Genomic DNA, 14,573 nt, shown 5'->3' with positions numbered 1-14,573 from the left:
CGGTGTGCTGTCTCACAAACCAAACACATGGGTACACATCCAAATCCCATAGCAGAGACTCGCTCCTGTGCCTCAGCTTGAAGCAGTAACAGTAATCCTGTGCTTCATCACAAAAAAAAAAAAAAATAGAGACTTTCAGTGTTAGGTGATGCTATTGCAAACTGTTTCTAACCTGTAGGAAAGATGTGATGGCTGTGAGTTGTTTCATATGGGCACACTGAAAATGGAAGACAAATGGCCTTGTTGTCCATTTTCTAGGGAAGTCTGGAGGAACTCGTCATGCCAAGGGCTTTTGAAAAGCCATTCTTTAATTTTGACAGGGCTCTTTGAAGAAAAGCGTTGTTATTGCTGGTGTTTTCAGCTTTTGGCAGATCCCAAATTTGTGATACTGTATTTCTATCTCTGACCAGCCAGCATAAGGCAGTGCACAGCCGCACTGTAATGAATAGAAGAAGGACAAGTGGCTTTGTCAGACCTCTGATGAAGTGTTCGCATTTGATTTTCTCAACTTCAAGACAAGAATCAGGCTGATTTTTTTTGTCCAAGCCTGTTTGTTCATTTTTAGTTGTCAAACAGCAGTAGAATAGGTTTCTGGTTATCCCTGGCACTGTGCTGAATAATCCCTTCTATTGGGTTATCAAGTGCCATCATCAGCCCTCCATCAGGATCTTTTGCTGACATCTCTGAAGGACACTTCTATATTCCGATCCCTCCAGGATAAAGCAGTTTCACACCTAATACAGTTCTCAAGGCAGAATGTGTTACGAAGGTGCGATTCTGCAATAGCATTTATTCTGTGATTGCATTTATAAACTCCCAGTGCATCTTAGCATTTTTATATTTCTGACATATGCACAAGAGATGAAAGTTATCAGTGTGAAGAAATGCAAAAATCATTAAGGATACTGTCACAGGTGACTGTAATATTTATTCATGCACATCTGGGGGACTTCTAAGGCTTCTGGTATAGACCAATAGAAATTACAGGGTTGATGGGTTTTTTAGCATTAATAGTTGTTAAATATGTCAAAGCTGCTGACGGCAGAGGAGCTTCACATAGAAAAATGTATGAGCAGCATGGCAGTTGGTGAAACTCACTGATGAATGCTAGTAAGATTGGTTGGAAAGAGTTATCTCAAATTCTCACATGTTGGGGGGGTTTAAATTAATTATGTTTTAACCACTTTGGAAACAGACTTGAGAACAAATTCTTGGAGCCCAAGTGGGCATGGCTGTTTGACAAACAGGAGAGGAATAGAAAGGTAATCAACATTTTAGCTGTGTACGAAATGAAAAAGAAAGAAACCACAGAAAATATTATTATAATGCCATTAACATAAATCAATTGCATGCTCTCCCCTCAGAATCCTTTTTTATTTCTAGTCATCCTATCTCATAAATTCTCTAATAGATGTGAAAAGAGTGCAGAGGCTGATAGTGAAAATGATCAGAGAAATGTGGAGATTTGTGCACTGGTGGAGGCAGTGAACTGGGACCACTTAGAGAAGCTTTAGCTTTCATTTGGGGTGTACCTGAAAGCCAAACACTATCTAGCTTTCTCCTTGGCTAAAAGGAGAGAAAAAAAGAAGTATTTCTGAGTGAGATGTAAATAATGTTCAATGACCAGGTCTTGGGTTGTAAAGGAGCATGTGCACATAATTTTGGTGGTTGATTTTAAGCCGAATCCAGCTGGCTTCACTGAGGCAATTAGCCTGATTATTGCCAGAGGGATTCTCACACAATTAACGTGAGCAACGTTTGATCCTTCTTACAGAAACAACTTGTCTGCACAGAAGTGGCTGATAGAGGAGTGCTGTTAGGGCAGAACAATGATGGGTGCTGACAGAAACCTTCAAACCCTGATGAAAGCATGGCTTCTTCCAAAGAAATTGGGCAGGCTTATGAACTGTCTCGGGGAAGCTAAAATCTAACAGCAAGAGGTGCATTTTCACATAGAACTGAACTGTTGCTGCTTCCAGAGCTTCCCTAAAGGAAGAAACAGTTAATAAGCTCTACTATTGCTATTTATCTAAAAGAGCATCTGAAGTCTTCCAGTGTTTTGGTTTTTTTTTTGTTTTGTTTTGTTTTGTTTTGTTTTTTCTCCTCTCCCTGCTATTTCTAAGGCACCTTTCAATGTGGTATATAAGTACCATCTGGATATCTGGCTATTGACCAGCAGGCTATGATATGGGAGGCTTTTTAAGTACAGGCAAGCAGAACAGGGAGTAGAAAGAGTAGACAAACAGTGAACAGTTTAATGAAGACTGAAGAGGATATTGATGAAATCATTGAGAAAGAGGGTACAGAAATCCATTTGTTGTTCAACATTTGCTGCTTAAAGAACAGGCTAAGCACTTCTGTGAACCTCCACAGCATATTTAAGATTCCTGGAAAGTGTACTTTGCAGGATAGAATCAAAATAATTAAGGTTGGAGAAGACCACTAAGATCATCTCATCCAACTGTTGATCCATCATCACTGTGCTCACTAAACCATGTCTACTGCACTCACTCCAGAAAAGAAGGGAAGGCACAGTGCTCAGCACAGATATGCTGGATTTCTATTAAGGAAGGGAACAGCTTGGAGATCAAGCCAGACCTTCTCCCTCACCCTAAATTCAAGAAATTTAGTTTTTATCTGGTTCATAAGAAATGAAGAAACGTTACAAAATGTGAATGTCTTTTTTAATTGACCTTAAGAGTTTCTGAATACACTACTGCAGGGTTTTAGTGTGAACAAACCGATGTTTACTTATTCAAGCTCACTCAGGCCAGTGGACTTCACTGCGTATGGTAGTGCTGTTTCCCATGTGGGTGTCCATGTGTGTGCAGATGATGATGTTGCAGCCTGGCGGAGTAACACTGCTAAAAAAAGCTCCTATTGTCAATTGCTGGGAGTTTTCTTTCAACTCTGATAATTGTGGGGGTGAATTATGGCTTGTGGAGTTGCAACAGTATCTTACAAGTGATGGCTTTTGACAGCCCGGTCCCAGCAGGAAAAGACTCCTTGCTTGAAATCTATCAAACTCTTCATCACACAGGAGAAATGAAAAAGAACCTGCCTAGAAGCTCAAACCAAGTTTGAAAGGGGATCCTCTCCAACTGAACTGAGTCACTGCAGACATCTTTACATGACAAGCATATTCATTTGGGGAAACATCTAAGGGCAGGTGCACCTAACAAAGACATCTTGTTCATGCTTAATGCACCAGATAAATTGTCTTAAATGTGGAGTTATTTTATGAGTTCTTGAATAAGTGCTCTCACATATGCATCTCTGAAGAGATTTTTAATTAATTGCTTTCAGTCTTTTTCTTTTTGAAAAATTAGAACAATGAAGGAATAGACTGGCTGTGGAGTTTGGCTGAGGAAAGATCCACTAATCCACTTAAAATATGACTAAAACAGCAAGCAAGAAGAGATAAAAGCTTTTTTTTCAAAACTCGTTTACCTGTGACAAAATCCCTCCATATCAGCTGCATACAAATTGTTGGATTGTCTTAATTAAGCTCTACTAAAAAAAGATTTTGCTGCGGACTTCTTGGACTTTGCAACCAGAAAGTCCTGTGATGATCTTTGCAAGGTGGGAAAATGCACGTTTCATGCAATTAATAGGAGAGCAGAAGAGCTTTCAAAGAACAGAGTTGTCAGTGAGATCAGTGTCTTATATGGAAGTAAATGAAGACAGAGAAGTTTTCAGAAGTTTATGCTATGTGCCAGTGCTTCATTAAAATGGGTTTTCAAAAGACAGGACACTCATCTTCCGCAAGATCCTCTGGTTAATAAAATGCTGTGGTTCCAAATGAACTTCCTTTGTTCCCTGCCTGGATTAGTGCTCCTTGAAGTATATGTGCTTTGTTGGAGGGTTTGAAAGATGGCCTAGTTGCATTGATGTTTTCCACTCAGGCTCTCTACCTGAAATGTGCATTTCCTGGATCAGTAAACTTGGCCAAATTACAACAGACATCCTTACATCGGCTCTACAAGGGCTATTTTTCACAGCCATTGATTCTTGCCCTATCACCACGACAGTAGCTCTGGAATTCAACATATGAGCTCAAAAACTACTTGTCAATAGATAGAAGGGCCTCAGCAATCAAAGAATGCAGGCAAATTCTCGGGTCTTTTTGCTCTTCAGTTCTTTCATAACTCTTAGGCTCTGCAATATGTTGCTATGGTCAAGATGTGGTTATCTGAAGCCTGTTTCTGCAGCAGGCTCATTGAGTCCTTAGGGCATAGGAGTTTGGGGGTGTTTAGCTAGAAAATGTACTGTGCTGATGCTGTTCCCCACATCTCTCACTCCTGACTCTGCTTTCCTCCTGCTTTTATTGCACCAGCTCTGATGCTTGCTGAGTCCCAGCTGGCATCCCAAAACCAAAGCATATTTTCCTGGATCATTTGTGAGCTGATTTTGTTTGCCAGGAGGAGTAGAGGGATGGAAGGGGGAGGCAGCAGGAGAACAGGGAGTAATACAAGAGCAGCCTGGCTACTGAGTCTCTGGGGCTGTGCTCCCAAACCCATGGCTTCTAAGGTCAGCGCCAGTCTGTCTGGCAGCAGCTCTGAAGAGTGTGCCTGCTTCCATGGATGGAAACAGGCATAGGTCTCCAATGGATTTTATATTCCTTTGTTTCCTCTGACTTTGATTTAACCAGACTGTGATGCTTTAAGTACCAGATATTAATTAGAAGTGGTAGGGAGTGTGTCCCAGAGGGACCATACTAGTAGCCTTCTCACCATTCTGAGTTTGACTTATTTCAAGTTATTGCTCTGAAATATTATTTATTCTCTCAGGAGCCTGACGTTTATAGGGCCCATCTAAATTTGCAAATAACTAATGGCTGTCAGAAAGGAGTACCACTCTGCTGAGGTGGAAAATAGGCTGTCTGCAAGTACAGCCAAATATACTGAATGTTTTCTGCAACACTTCTTTAAGGCAGTGATGTTATCCCAGCCCTCCTCTGGTACTGGGCCTTGGAGGCACTAAAGGCTGTGCCATGCAGGGGCTCCTGCTGGGACAGTGACAATGGGAGGTGGACCATGTTGGGCTTACACATAAACTTCAGTTTCACTCTGATCTCTGATCCAGACAGGGAAGCGGGGAAATGGGACAAATAGTCTTTTGTCTCCTCTGGTCTTCAAAATACTTGTGGTGGTTGATTTAGGGCAACTCAGTGGCATGCTAGCAAGAGGAACACTGAATGTTCCTGAACAACAAAATGACCAGGTACTTGGGGGTGGCTGGGGCTGGTCCTAGCTGTCACATGCCCATCGCATCCACTGCCTGGAGATCTAGTCATAACCCCCATTAGTGTTTTAAGGTCATCTAACATCTCCAGCTGTTTTCCTCCTTTCACCTGAAGGATACCTTCTCTGTTGCTTTTGTATCTCTCAGTTTCCTGGGGAGTTTGCGGGCAGCCCAATGCCAAGGGGCCAGCAGGCAAGACTGAAGGTTTTAGTGAGGTTTTGGCCAAGCTGTGATGCAAATGGTTACCTAAAGAACTTGTGTGTTTACTGCAGTAGTTTTGAAAGACTATTGAGTGCCTCAGAGCTGACAAGTTACTCCTGCAGAGCTACAGAAATGGATGATAAACAGTGGGGAACTTCTGTTCACTAACAGCCATGTTGCTGCCTCTACCCTTTCCGGGATGTTGGCAGAAGGTGCTACAGCTCCAGGATTGTTGCTGGGTGTCCCTGCAGAATTTGCCATGGGAACAGATGATGCAAACATGGTACCCAGCAATGAGGGCAGAACAAGGTGGGATTTATCTGTTTTCTCTTTAAAAATGAACTACTGCTTTATAAATGGTCTATAGAAAATTATCCTGCCTGGAACAAGCACAGATATGGGCTAACCGTGGCCAATAGGTCAGCTTTATACTAAGAAAGCAAAAGCAGTATTTGAAGAAAGAGACATAGAAAGAGTTTTAGCACTATCTAAGGGGAGTTTTAAGTTGGAATTTCACCACAGACATGAAATCAATTTTTTTTGTAGCAAAGATCCTCTTTGTTTTCTTTGTTTTTGGCTTCCCTAGTTCTTCTAGTTCTATTACTCTCCCCAAGCAGCACTAATCTGGCACTGTGTGTGCCCTGACAACATAACTGCACAGGTACTGCCCACAGTGACTGTTGGTGCATGGCTTGTTTGCTGTGTGCTGTTCAGGCTTGTTTCTACTTTTAAAACAAATAAGGATATTAGGATCATTGAGGTTCAAAATCACTGAAAGGGTGGAAAGAGCCAACAAAATAGGCTGTCACACTGCTGGTCGGCTCAGTGCTGGCACAGCAGTCCCAACCATTCAGCAGGCACCTGGCTTGTTCTATATACAGTGGGGAAGTAGTTGAACTATACAAACACTCAAGAAGAGACCTGAGGTTTCCTATTTTACAAAAGTAGAGTACAAAATCAGTTCAAAAGGCTAACACATCTCTGTTCTATAACCTTCTCCTCCTCATTTGTTTCTGAGTCAAAAGAGCTTGGTGTTTTGACAGCTGCTTTTTTTTCTGTCTGAGAAAAAACCACTTGACTGAAACTCTTCGCCCAACTGCTTTTCCCTGCTTTTCAGCCATACACCAGATGTTAGTTTCCTTTCTGTCTGCTGCTTCGCAGCTCCTCCACATCTCCCTGGCATGCCGTCAGCGCCCTGCATGACAACACCGAGCCACGTCACCCCTGTCCCCGCAGTCAGCACCCGCAGGGGGGACAGCTCCGGGTCCCGCCCTCGCCCGCGCTCGCTGCGATCGCGAACCTGGGGGCAGCGACCTCCGCTCAGCAGCTTCATCGCTACGCATCGTCAGGGCACGTTCACTTGCCCATGCTGTGCCAGACCCTGTCTCATAATGTTCACGCTCCGCAAGCGCTGCGAGAGAGTGGCCCATGCCGTGCGCACTGGATGATGCTGACTGTTCCTTTTAGCAAAGCTGCGAGAATTCAAACATTTGCCATGAATATTCATATGAATCTGAAAGCTGTTAACCCGGCTCTCACATCTGCCTGGTGGGAGCCCTGCATGTGTTGCTCCTATGACTCCTCGCAAGACAGGAACTTGAAACCTGACTGCTCAGATAGTGATGGGAATCCAAGATGAAATTGTTCGCTTGCTTGTAAAATCTGCTATTCACTTGGTTAGTTAGTTACACAAATCATCCACCCGAGGAACACCGCATGACTAAAATAGGCAACACAGTATGAATTTGCAAGCACTTGCCGTTCCCAAAAGATCTGCCAGCCAAGTGTTACTCACTGATGAAATTCCCAAATAATATCAAATAAATAAATTAGAAAATTGCATGAGCCCCACAGGCAATTCATAAAGCAGAAGGACAAGTGAGATTCAAAGCATAAAGTACTCATTCAGCTTTTGAAGAAAACAGCAAAATTGTTTCTCAGCACAGTGAATCAATCTGATGCGGGTTACTTCATTATCTGCTGCGCATTGGTGGAGCATAGGGAGCACGAAGAGATTTGGAGTCGCTTCTGACAGGCTCTCAGGCAAATGGATATTTGCTACTGGCAGGCGTTTTTGTAAGTGGCAAATTCGTCTGGAATAGTTCTGAAAGCAGATTTAGTTTTCAATCATGGGATTTGCAATATGTCTTATTTACAGCCGAAAACACCTGAAATATGAACCTACTCCTGCAACAAAAGTTTGCTTTGCACATTTTCCCTTTTCTTGAACTCTACGTGCAGCCTTGTTCCCTAAGCACCACCAGCTACATGTTCACTGGTACACTGTCCCACAGTCTAGAACAACTGCCCATGGTGCAGTGAGGCTGGGGATTGCCCAAGGCCCTGCAGGATGGAAAGTAAAAAAAAGTAAAATTGCCAAAGCCTCTGGATAAAAGGCAGATGGAGAAGAAAAGATGGGTGCTTGATTTCTGCTTGCTCATTTCTGACACAGGTTTAATATCTCTGCATAACATCTCTTTAAGCCATATTGCAAACTCCTGGGAACATTTTCTTGAGAGAAATTTTCCCCTATTATCATTTTGTCCTACATAGTAGTGTAGATAGCATGGGTTGAAATGATTTTTTCCCCAGTCTGCAATGCAAAGCAATGTGCTTGACTGAAAAGTTGTTGCTCGGACGCTGAATATTTGTAAGTTGTGTTTCTTAGGGGGAATTCTCGCTGTTTCCAAGCCAATATTGCTTCCCTTTGGCACAAACTGTATTTGCTGTGACTGTAGGCATGTGGCACTTTTGTTGTTAAATTGTCATCAGTATATCGTTTTCAAATGAGTGACACCATGACCCACGTGAAGTTTGCTTGCTATAATCATTGAAATTCTCCTTAAACGGAACATTTGTTAGGATGAGTAAATTCAGATTCCTCTGTGAGTCCCTACTACATTGGAAATCTTTTTTTTTTAATGAAGCTGTAATGAAAACACTCAATCTACCAGAATTCTCTAAGTTGTGAGCATTTAACAACAGCATTGTAAAGTATGCCTGTAGACACCCACACTGAAGTTGGTTTAAAATGATATCACAGCCTTCATTTTTATACTTAGCAGAGTGAGCAGTACTATATCCCTTGCTGCAAGACATGACTCGCAGCTCCTTTGAGTGCATTTTTAATAGCTCCTGTGAGAGGCATTTCCGCAAGCAGAGCATTTTATTGTTGCTAAATACCTCTCACTCTGAAGTCTCTCTGTTGTTTGGGAATTTGAAACTTTAATACGTAAGCAGAAACAATTCATCAGCCCAGGGAAAGTCACACTCACATCACACACCCCAAATAATACTGATGCTGCATGTGCACCTATGTAAGGTTTTTGTTCATTAAGTTCCTGCTACTTATCCTGGTGATGCACACAAATGCAAATACATAAACTTGCAGCCCAGCACTGAGGAAGGCCACACACAGACCTGTTCTGCTGTACAGACCTGACTCTGGGGTTTGGACATTTTTTGGTCTAGCAAAGCCAAATGGACGCATTGCTAAAAAGTCCACGAGGCTCCCAACTTTGCATATCTCCTCCAGGACTTTGGTTGAGATGAAACCAGCCTTGTCCAGAGGCTGTTCCTGTAGCACTGCTGAGCATTTCTCCAGTCCCAGCCCTGGCTGCAGCCCTTTGGGTACCCAGCAGAGCACTGAACACCTCTCTCCCCACACCGCTGTTTTGTGGAGGGGGGGTGGCAGGGATTGGCAGCAGCACAGCAGGGAGCCCTCCCTCCTTCTGTCTGAAACTACAGTTCTCATCCAGCAAAACAATGTCAACAGTGCAGAGGAAGCTTTGATTACGCAAAATGGTTGGACACGCTATATTTTGTGGTTTCTTTTTTTGCAGTAAGTTATAGCCCAAGGAGTTTCTCCACCGGAAAATCCAGCCCCTTTTCATTTTCCCCTTTCCAAATGACAGCAGTGGCACACCAGACACATTTTCCATGTTAACAGCAGTCTCCTCCAGCTGACAGGTCTGTTGCTTTCCCCTTGCCCTTTTATTTTAGGGCACCCTCCCCTCTCCACCCCAGAAGCAGCTCGGTAGGTGAGGGGCGAAGTGTTTCCCGCATGACCTCTATGCATTCCGCTCACGGGAGCGCACACGCAGCGGGAACGACTCCGGAGCCGCTTTGTCCCCGAGACATTTCTGCCAGAAGCCCCAGCGCTGGCGGCAGCGCTCCCCGCAGCCCGGCCCTCCCGGCCCCCACCTGGCTGCACAACCCGGAGCACCCAGCAGCAACAGCTCCCTTTGTCTCGCATGCAAATCCTACCTCCGACAGCTGTCACATCTTCCTCCGAGGCGAAGCCTAATTGTTAATAAACAGAGCTCCAGCCGTATCCTCCAAAGTGCCACCAGTTGTTAAGCGCTGTCATCGTCCCCTCCCGGTGCTCCAACCCCTTTGGACCATCGGTGTCACAACCCCTACTAACTCATAGCTGGGTGCTCCCCGCTCAAAATGTCTGAGATAGTTTGGAAGGACAATGGGAATGACAGGCACACTAGACAGCCATGCTTGAAATTAGTTATCTCCGGCGCACTTAAGGCTGCTTGCAGCGCTTTAAGGCATTGCTTTCGGGAGGGTTTGTTCACCCAGGCTGGGCACACAGCTCCTGCCGCGATTCAGTGCTGGGAGAGGGCGGCTGCTGGAAACGCAGCGATCGCTCTCACCCCACGCATCCCCCCGCGGCTTTTAAACCTCCCCGGGAGAGGAAATAGCTTCAGTCATCCTTAAACTCACTGAGGCTCCTGTGCCTGCAGAACTGGGCTTCACACATTGTTTGGAAACTAAGAGGAAAGCCGCTCCGGGGAAGGGAAGGAAACGACTGGAGCTCCTGAAACCGATGCAAGCAGCAAAATGAGGGCAGCAGCACCTTAGTGGGGCTGAGCTGGGAGGTGGGGAGCTGAGAGCTCTTGGAGCTCCGTGGGGCAGGTGAGGCAGGGGGGGAGAAAGAGGATGGAGGGACTGTGCCAATGGCTGGAATTACATGGGACAGAAGCAGGCTGTGCTTCCCAAAAGGTAAAATACCGTTTGCAGAGAGGATCTTGCAACCTAAATTTGCAAGTTGACATGATGCAGGATAGTGATGAACGGAAGAATCATAAACAATGTGGTATTTATGGTGTGCGGAAGAGGGGTTGTAACAGGATGCTACCACACTGCTGTCTTCAGTACATCTGTGTGCATCCCTAGATCCCAGGTCAGAAATATTACTGCCCTGCTGAACTCTTTGCTCCTTGGCTGCTACTTCATAACCAGCCTGGTGAGGACAAATCAAAACTCGTTGGATAACATCTGCCGTCAGTCCGGAGTTGCTGGTCCCAGTGTGGTCCCTAGTGGACAAAAGGAAAAGCCACCGGTGCAGCTGCACCTCCAGCAGCAGTGGCCAGAGGCTGGAGGCAGCCTGAGGCATTTGGCACTCTGCTTCCCAGCAGCACCTGCCTGAATTTTTGGTACCATTCAGTTCATGTCCCTAAGATTAAAACAAACGTACTGTGCACGGTGACAATTCCTGCTTTGTGATCATTTAAAGAAATCTTCCTCTACCACCTATTCAGCATCTTCCTAAGCGCTAAACTTGCCCTTAAGGGAGAAGAAAAAGGGAAGGAAAGAAAAGTTCTCCTTGTCCTGAGCAATGCACACCTGTCTCACTGTGGGGCTCACTGTGTCATTGGTCTGTGAGTGGGATGGCACAGCAGTACAAGAGGCATCAGACGTTCCTGCTGGGATTGCACAGACCTGGGGGTTCTGACTTTGTTGGTGACCCTTTGAGAGCTTCCAGTGCTGAAGTGGAGACAATTTCATTTACTGGCAGGCTGTAGCACAGGATCATTGCCATCTATTTGCACTGTTTCCAACCTGTGTAATGCAAGGTGGCTCATAAAGAATGGATGGTTCTCAGCTCCCCTCACATGGTCAATAAAGAATCCCTGGACTTCCCTGCTACAGTGATTCCAAAGGAGACCCTTTGTGATAATTTAAAGTCACTCTGACAACAGGTGCAACTGTCAGAGGGAGCTGCATATCAACGGTCATGGTCTGCAGCAAACCCTCTCTGGGAAAGCTTGCAAAGGAATTGCAACAATTTAAAAATGCTTTTGTCTACCCGACCAATATACGTGTAGGAAACAACCAACGAGGGGTGGAGAGGAAGAATTCAGGAGATTTGGATTTTGCATGCTGATTTTAAGTCAAACAATATAACAAATGGAACAAATAATGCATAATTTCATTATGAGTCATCCCAATTATATCAAGAATTTGACAGAAACGTAACTAGGAAGTGTAACTCTCTGTTACACATTTCTAATTGCACAAGGGAAGTACACAATATAATTAGAGCTGCAGGTTACACATACAATAACCTTTTCTTTTCCTGTGGTGATAAGTTCTCTAGGAACATTACAAATTTGTTTTGAAATTGCATACCTATCAGACAGCACTCTTTCTACTTGCTGCGTGCTTTTCAAAACATGTCTGCATTTGAAACAGCAGCAGGGAGACTCGTTAATCCATAGGCACTTGGTGTGAGCCACGTGCTGAAGACATTGGAGCAATGATGATGGCTCTTCCATGCTGGGTCAGCACAGCTTTAGACTGGCAGGCTGCAGATGCGACATGCACAGCAGGTAACACTGTGCATTAAAAATGTATAATTACAGCATAAATGAATCATAGAATCACTAAGATTGGAAAAGACCTCTAAGATCATCTAGTCCAATGGTTCATCTATCACCAGTACCGCCCACTGACCATGTACCTCAGTGGTACATCTCCATGTTTCTTGATCACCTCCAGGGATGGTGACTCCACTGCTCCCTGGGCAGCCTAATGCCAAAACCTCACCACTCTTTCAGAGAGTAAATTTTTCCTAATATCCAACTGAACTTTCTCTAGTGCAACTTAAAGCTATTACCCCTCATCCTATCACTAGTTACCTGGGAAAAGAGGTTAACATCCAACTTGCTATAACCTCCTTTCAGGGAGTTTTGGAGAGTAAAGATAGTTTTAGCCAGAATAATCCTTTAAAAGAGGCCAAGTTCTGTCATGCACATCCAGATATTCTTGGGCTTCATGGAGCCTGAAGTCAGAACTGAGCTTTGCTGATGGCAGATATTCCAAAGAAAGGGTGAGTCTAGCATGGGAAAGATAAAATCCCCATGTTGATCTTGGCTACACATTTTAATCCCACCCATGGCTTTTTGATGAAAGAATTACTAAGAAAGTCAGCTGATGTCAGTGCCTTCATTTACAGTTCTAGCTGCTCTCCATTCTCTTTCCTATGGTACAATTGTCAACACCTGTGTCTGCTGCAGCTTTAGAGGGCACACACAGCCAGGCTGCCGGGTGACTGGTCATAATGTACAGCACTAGTGCAAAGCCAGAAATGGTTTGTGTCCTGATGGCGAATTGCAGCCCTGTGTTTGGCCCCAGTCCTGCAGTCTCTGTTGTGCTGAGCACCACAGACAGCCAGGTGTCCTGCAGCTCTGTCCATTAACTGAGTTACCTTTCACAGAGTGGTTAATCACTTCCACATGCTGCTTGATTGTCCCCTTGCCATGCCGACTGGCTCTTTCTCACATTGCTCTTTTTGAGCCTCTTGCCTCAGAGAAAATGACTACATCTGGAGCACTGTTAAATGACCCAGAAGTCTCTGCCTTGCAGGCTGACACTATTTGATGCAAATAGATGGCTTCTTGCTGTGAAAATCTCCTCGGTTGACAATCCATTGGGTACTTCTGATGGTAGTTATCTGAGGAGTTAAAGCACGGGCTCCTCTCTCTGCATATTGACGCTCTCACCCTCACCCAACTGCAGGTATTAAATCCTTCCCGTGCAGTTTCGGAGGAGGCCTTCCTCCTCCCCGTTTGTTCGACAGCTGCTGGTGCACGTTGCTGCTTCTCCTTGCCTTCAGCTTTTGCCATCTGCCATCATTAAGTTGCCCAGGTGTCGGAAATCTTCTTGCTCTTCTCTTGTAAACATTATTCTGCCTTCTCCTTCAGTAACTCAGCCTTCATTTATGTAAAGGCTGATAGATCAGGCTAGCTGTTCACAAACATCTGCTACATTTTGTACTTTACGGGGGTGGATGGGGAACAGAGAATGTATACTTGCTGGCAAAAATAAAGGCAGCTTAACCCTTCCATTACTTTCTATCTCCCAGAGCTTGCTGCCTTCCTGTGCTTCCAGATTAATATTTGCCAGTTGCATGTTACACTAATCAAATATACCATAAAGCACAGCTAATTTTCAGAAACATCAAAGCATCCACGTGTTGTTATAATGTCTATAGCCTCAATGGTACTGAGGAACAGCAGAGATGGGAAATGTCCGAGACAGCTATCAGCAAAGACATCGGAATAATCCTTTTCCCCTCTCCTGCTGGTGCAAACAGGGGCTTTGCTATTTTTTCTGCTCAGATACAAGTCAGGCATCCTTTTATGATTACCCGGAGGGGACATTCAGATTCAAACAGCATCTTTCACAATGGCGGGTAGTGTAAACTATTGAATTCCTTGGGCAGAGATGATGAAATAAAATGATTTCTGGTGTGCCCAATCCTCCTCAGTAAATCACTGAAGATTGACTGTGAGTTTGAGCAGCAACAAAACAGAATCCAACAAAACAGGCTGCTTGCACAATGCTGCTTGCTGGGCCCAGTGGATGTTTACTGCTTAAAGGGCAGTAAAATATGTATCTGAGGAAGCACACCCAGTTGCTGGGGCCAGTCTCCAAGGTGCATGGAGAGTAATTCCAGAATTTCATGCTCCGGTGATTTTACTCTGCTCTGTTTGGGGCTCAGCAGCAGTGCTCTCAGAGCCTGATTTTGTGCGCAGCCATTGGGCAGGGATACTTTCCTGCTCTGAACAGTTCTGCTGAGCAGCAATTGCTGCCTGCTGCTTTCCCATTTGTTAAGCAATGGATTACTGCTCAAACATTTACAGCACATGTTGGCCTAAGCTCTGCGTGCAGTTCTCCCAATTTACTCCTCTCCTGGAATGCCATGATCAGAGGGGTTTCTTCTTTGTTCAGCTATTTCCAGAAGCAGTGTCCCAATCATCTCTGCTGCAATTTCCATGCTTTGTGATGGGTAATTCGTTGTGTTATTCACCTTCCACTGAAAAAAACAAATA

At 44.6% G+C, this 14,573-nt stretch overlaps 1 protein-coding gene across 4 annotated transcripts in view; it reads right to left on the bottom strand.

Annotated features, from left to right (window-relative positions):
• LOC122185370 (calcium-activated potassium channel subunit beta-2) overlaps window positions 1-14,573 on the bottom strand; it is a 115,557-nt gene that overhangs the window by 68,796 nt on the left and 32,188 nt on the right. The window contains exon 1 of one of the 4 annotated variants that reach the window (XM_042881099.1): window positions 9,712-9,845. The exons of the other annotated variants lie outside the window; for them this stretch is intronic. The gene's annotated coding sequence lies outside the window, so the exon portion shown is untranslated. Of the gene's footprint in view, window positions 1-9,711; window positions 9,846-14,573 lie in introns of those variants that run through there. 4 annotated transcript variants of the gene reach the window in all.

Source organism: Lagopus leucura, unplaced genomic scaffold, assembly GCF_019238085.1.
Source record: "Lagopus leucura isolate 7727_CA_CO unplaced genomic scaffold, USGS_WTPT01 Super-Scaffold_100029, whole genome shotgun sequence".
Classification (NCBI taxonomy): Eukaryota; Metazoa; Chordata; class Aves; order Galliformes; family Phasianidae; genus Lagopus; species Lagopus leucura.
Note: the sequence above shows the minus strand (reverse complement) of the source record. Positions and strands in the feature narration are given on the sequence as shown.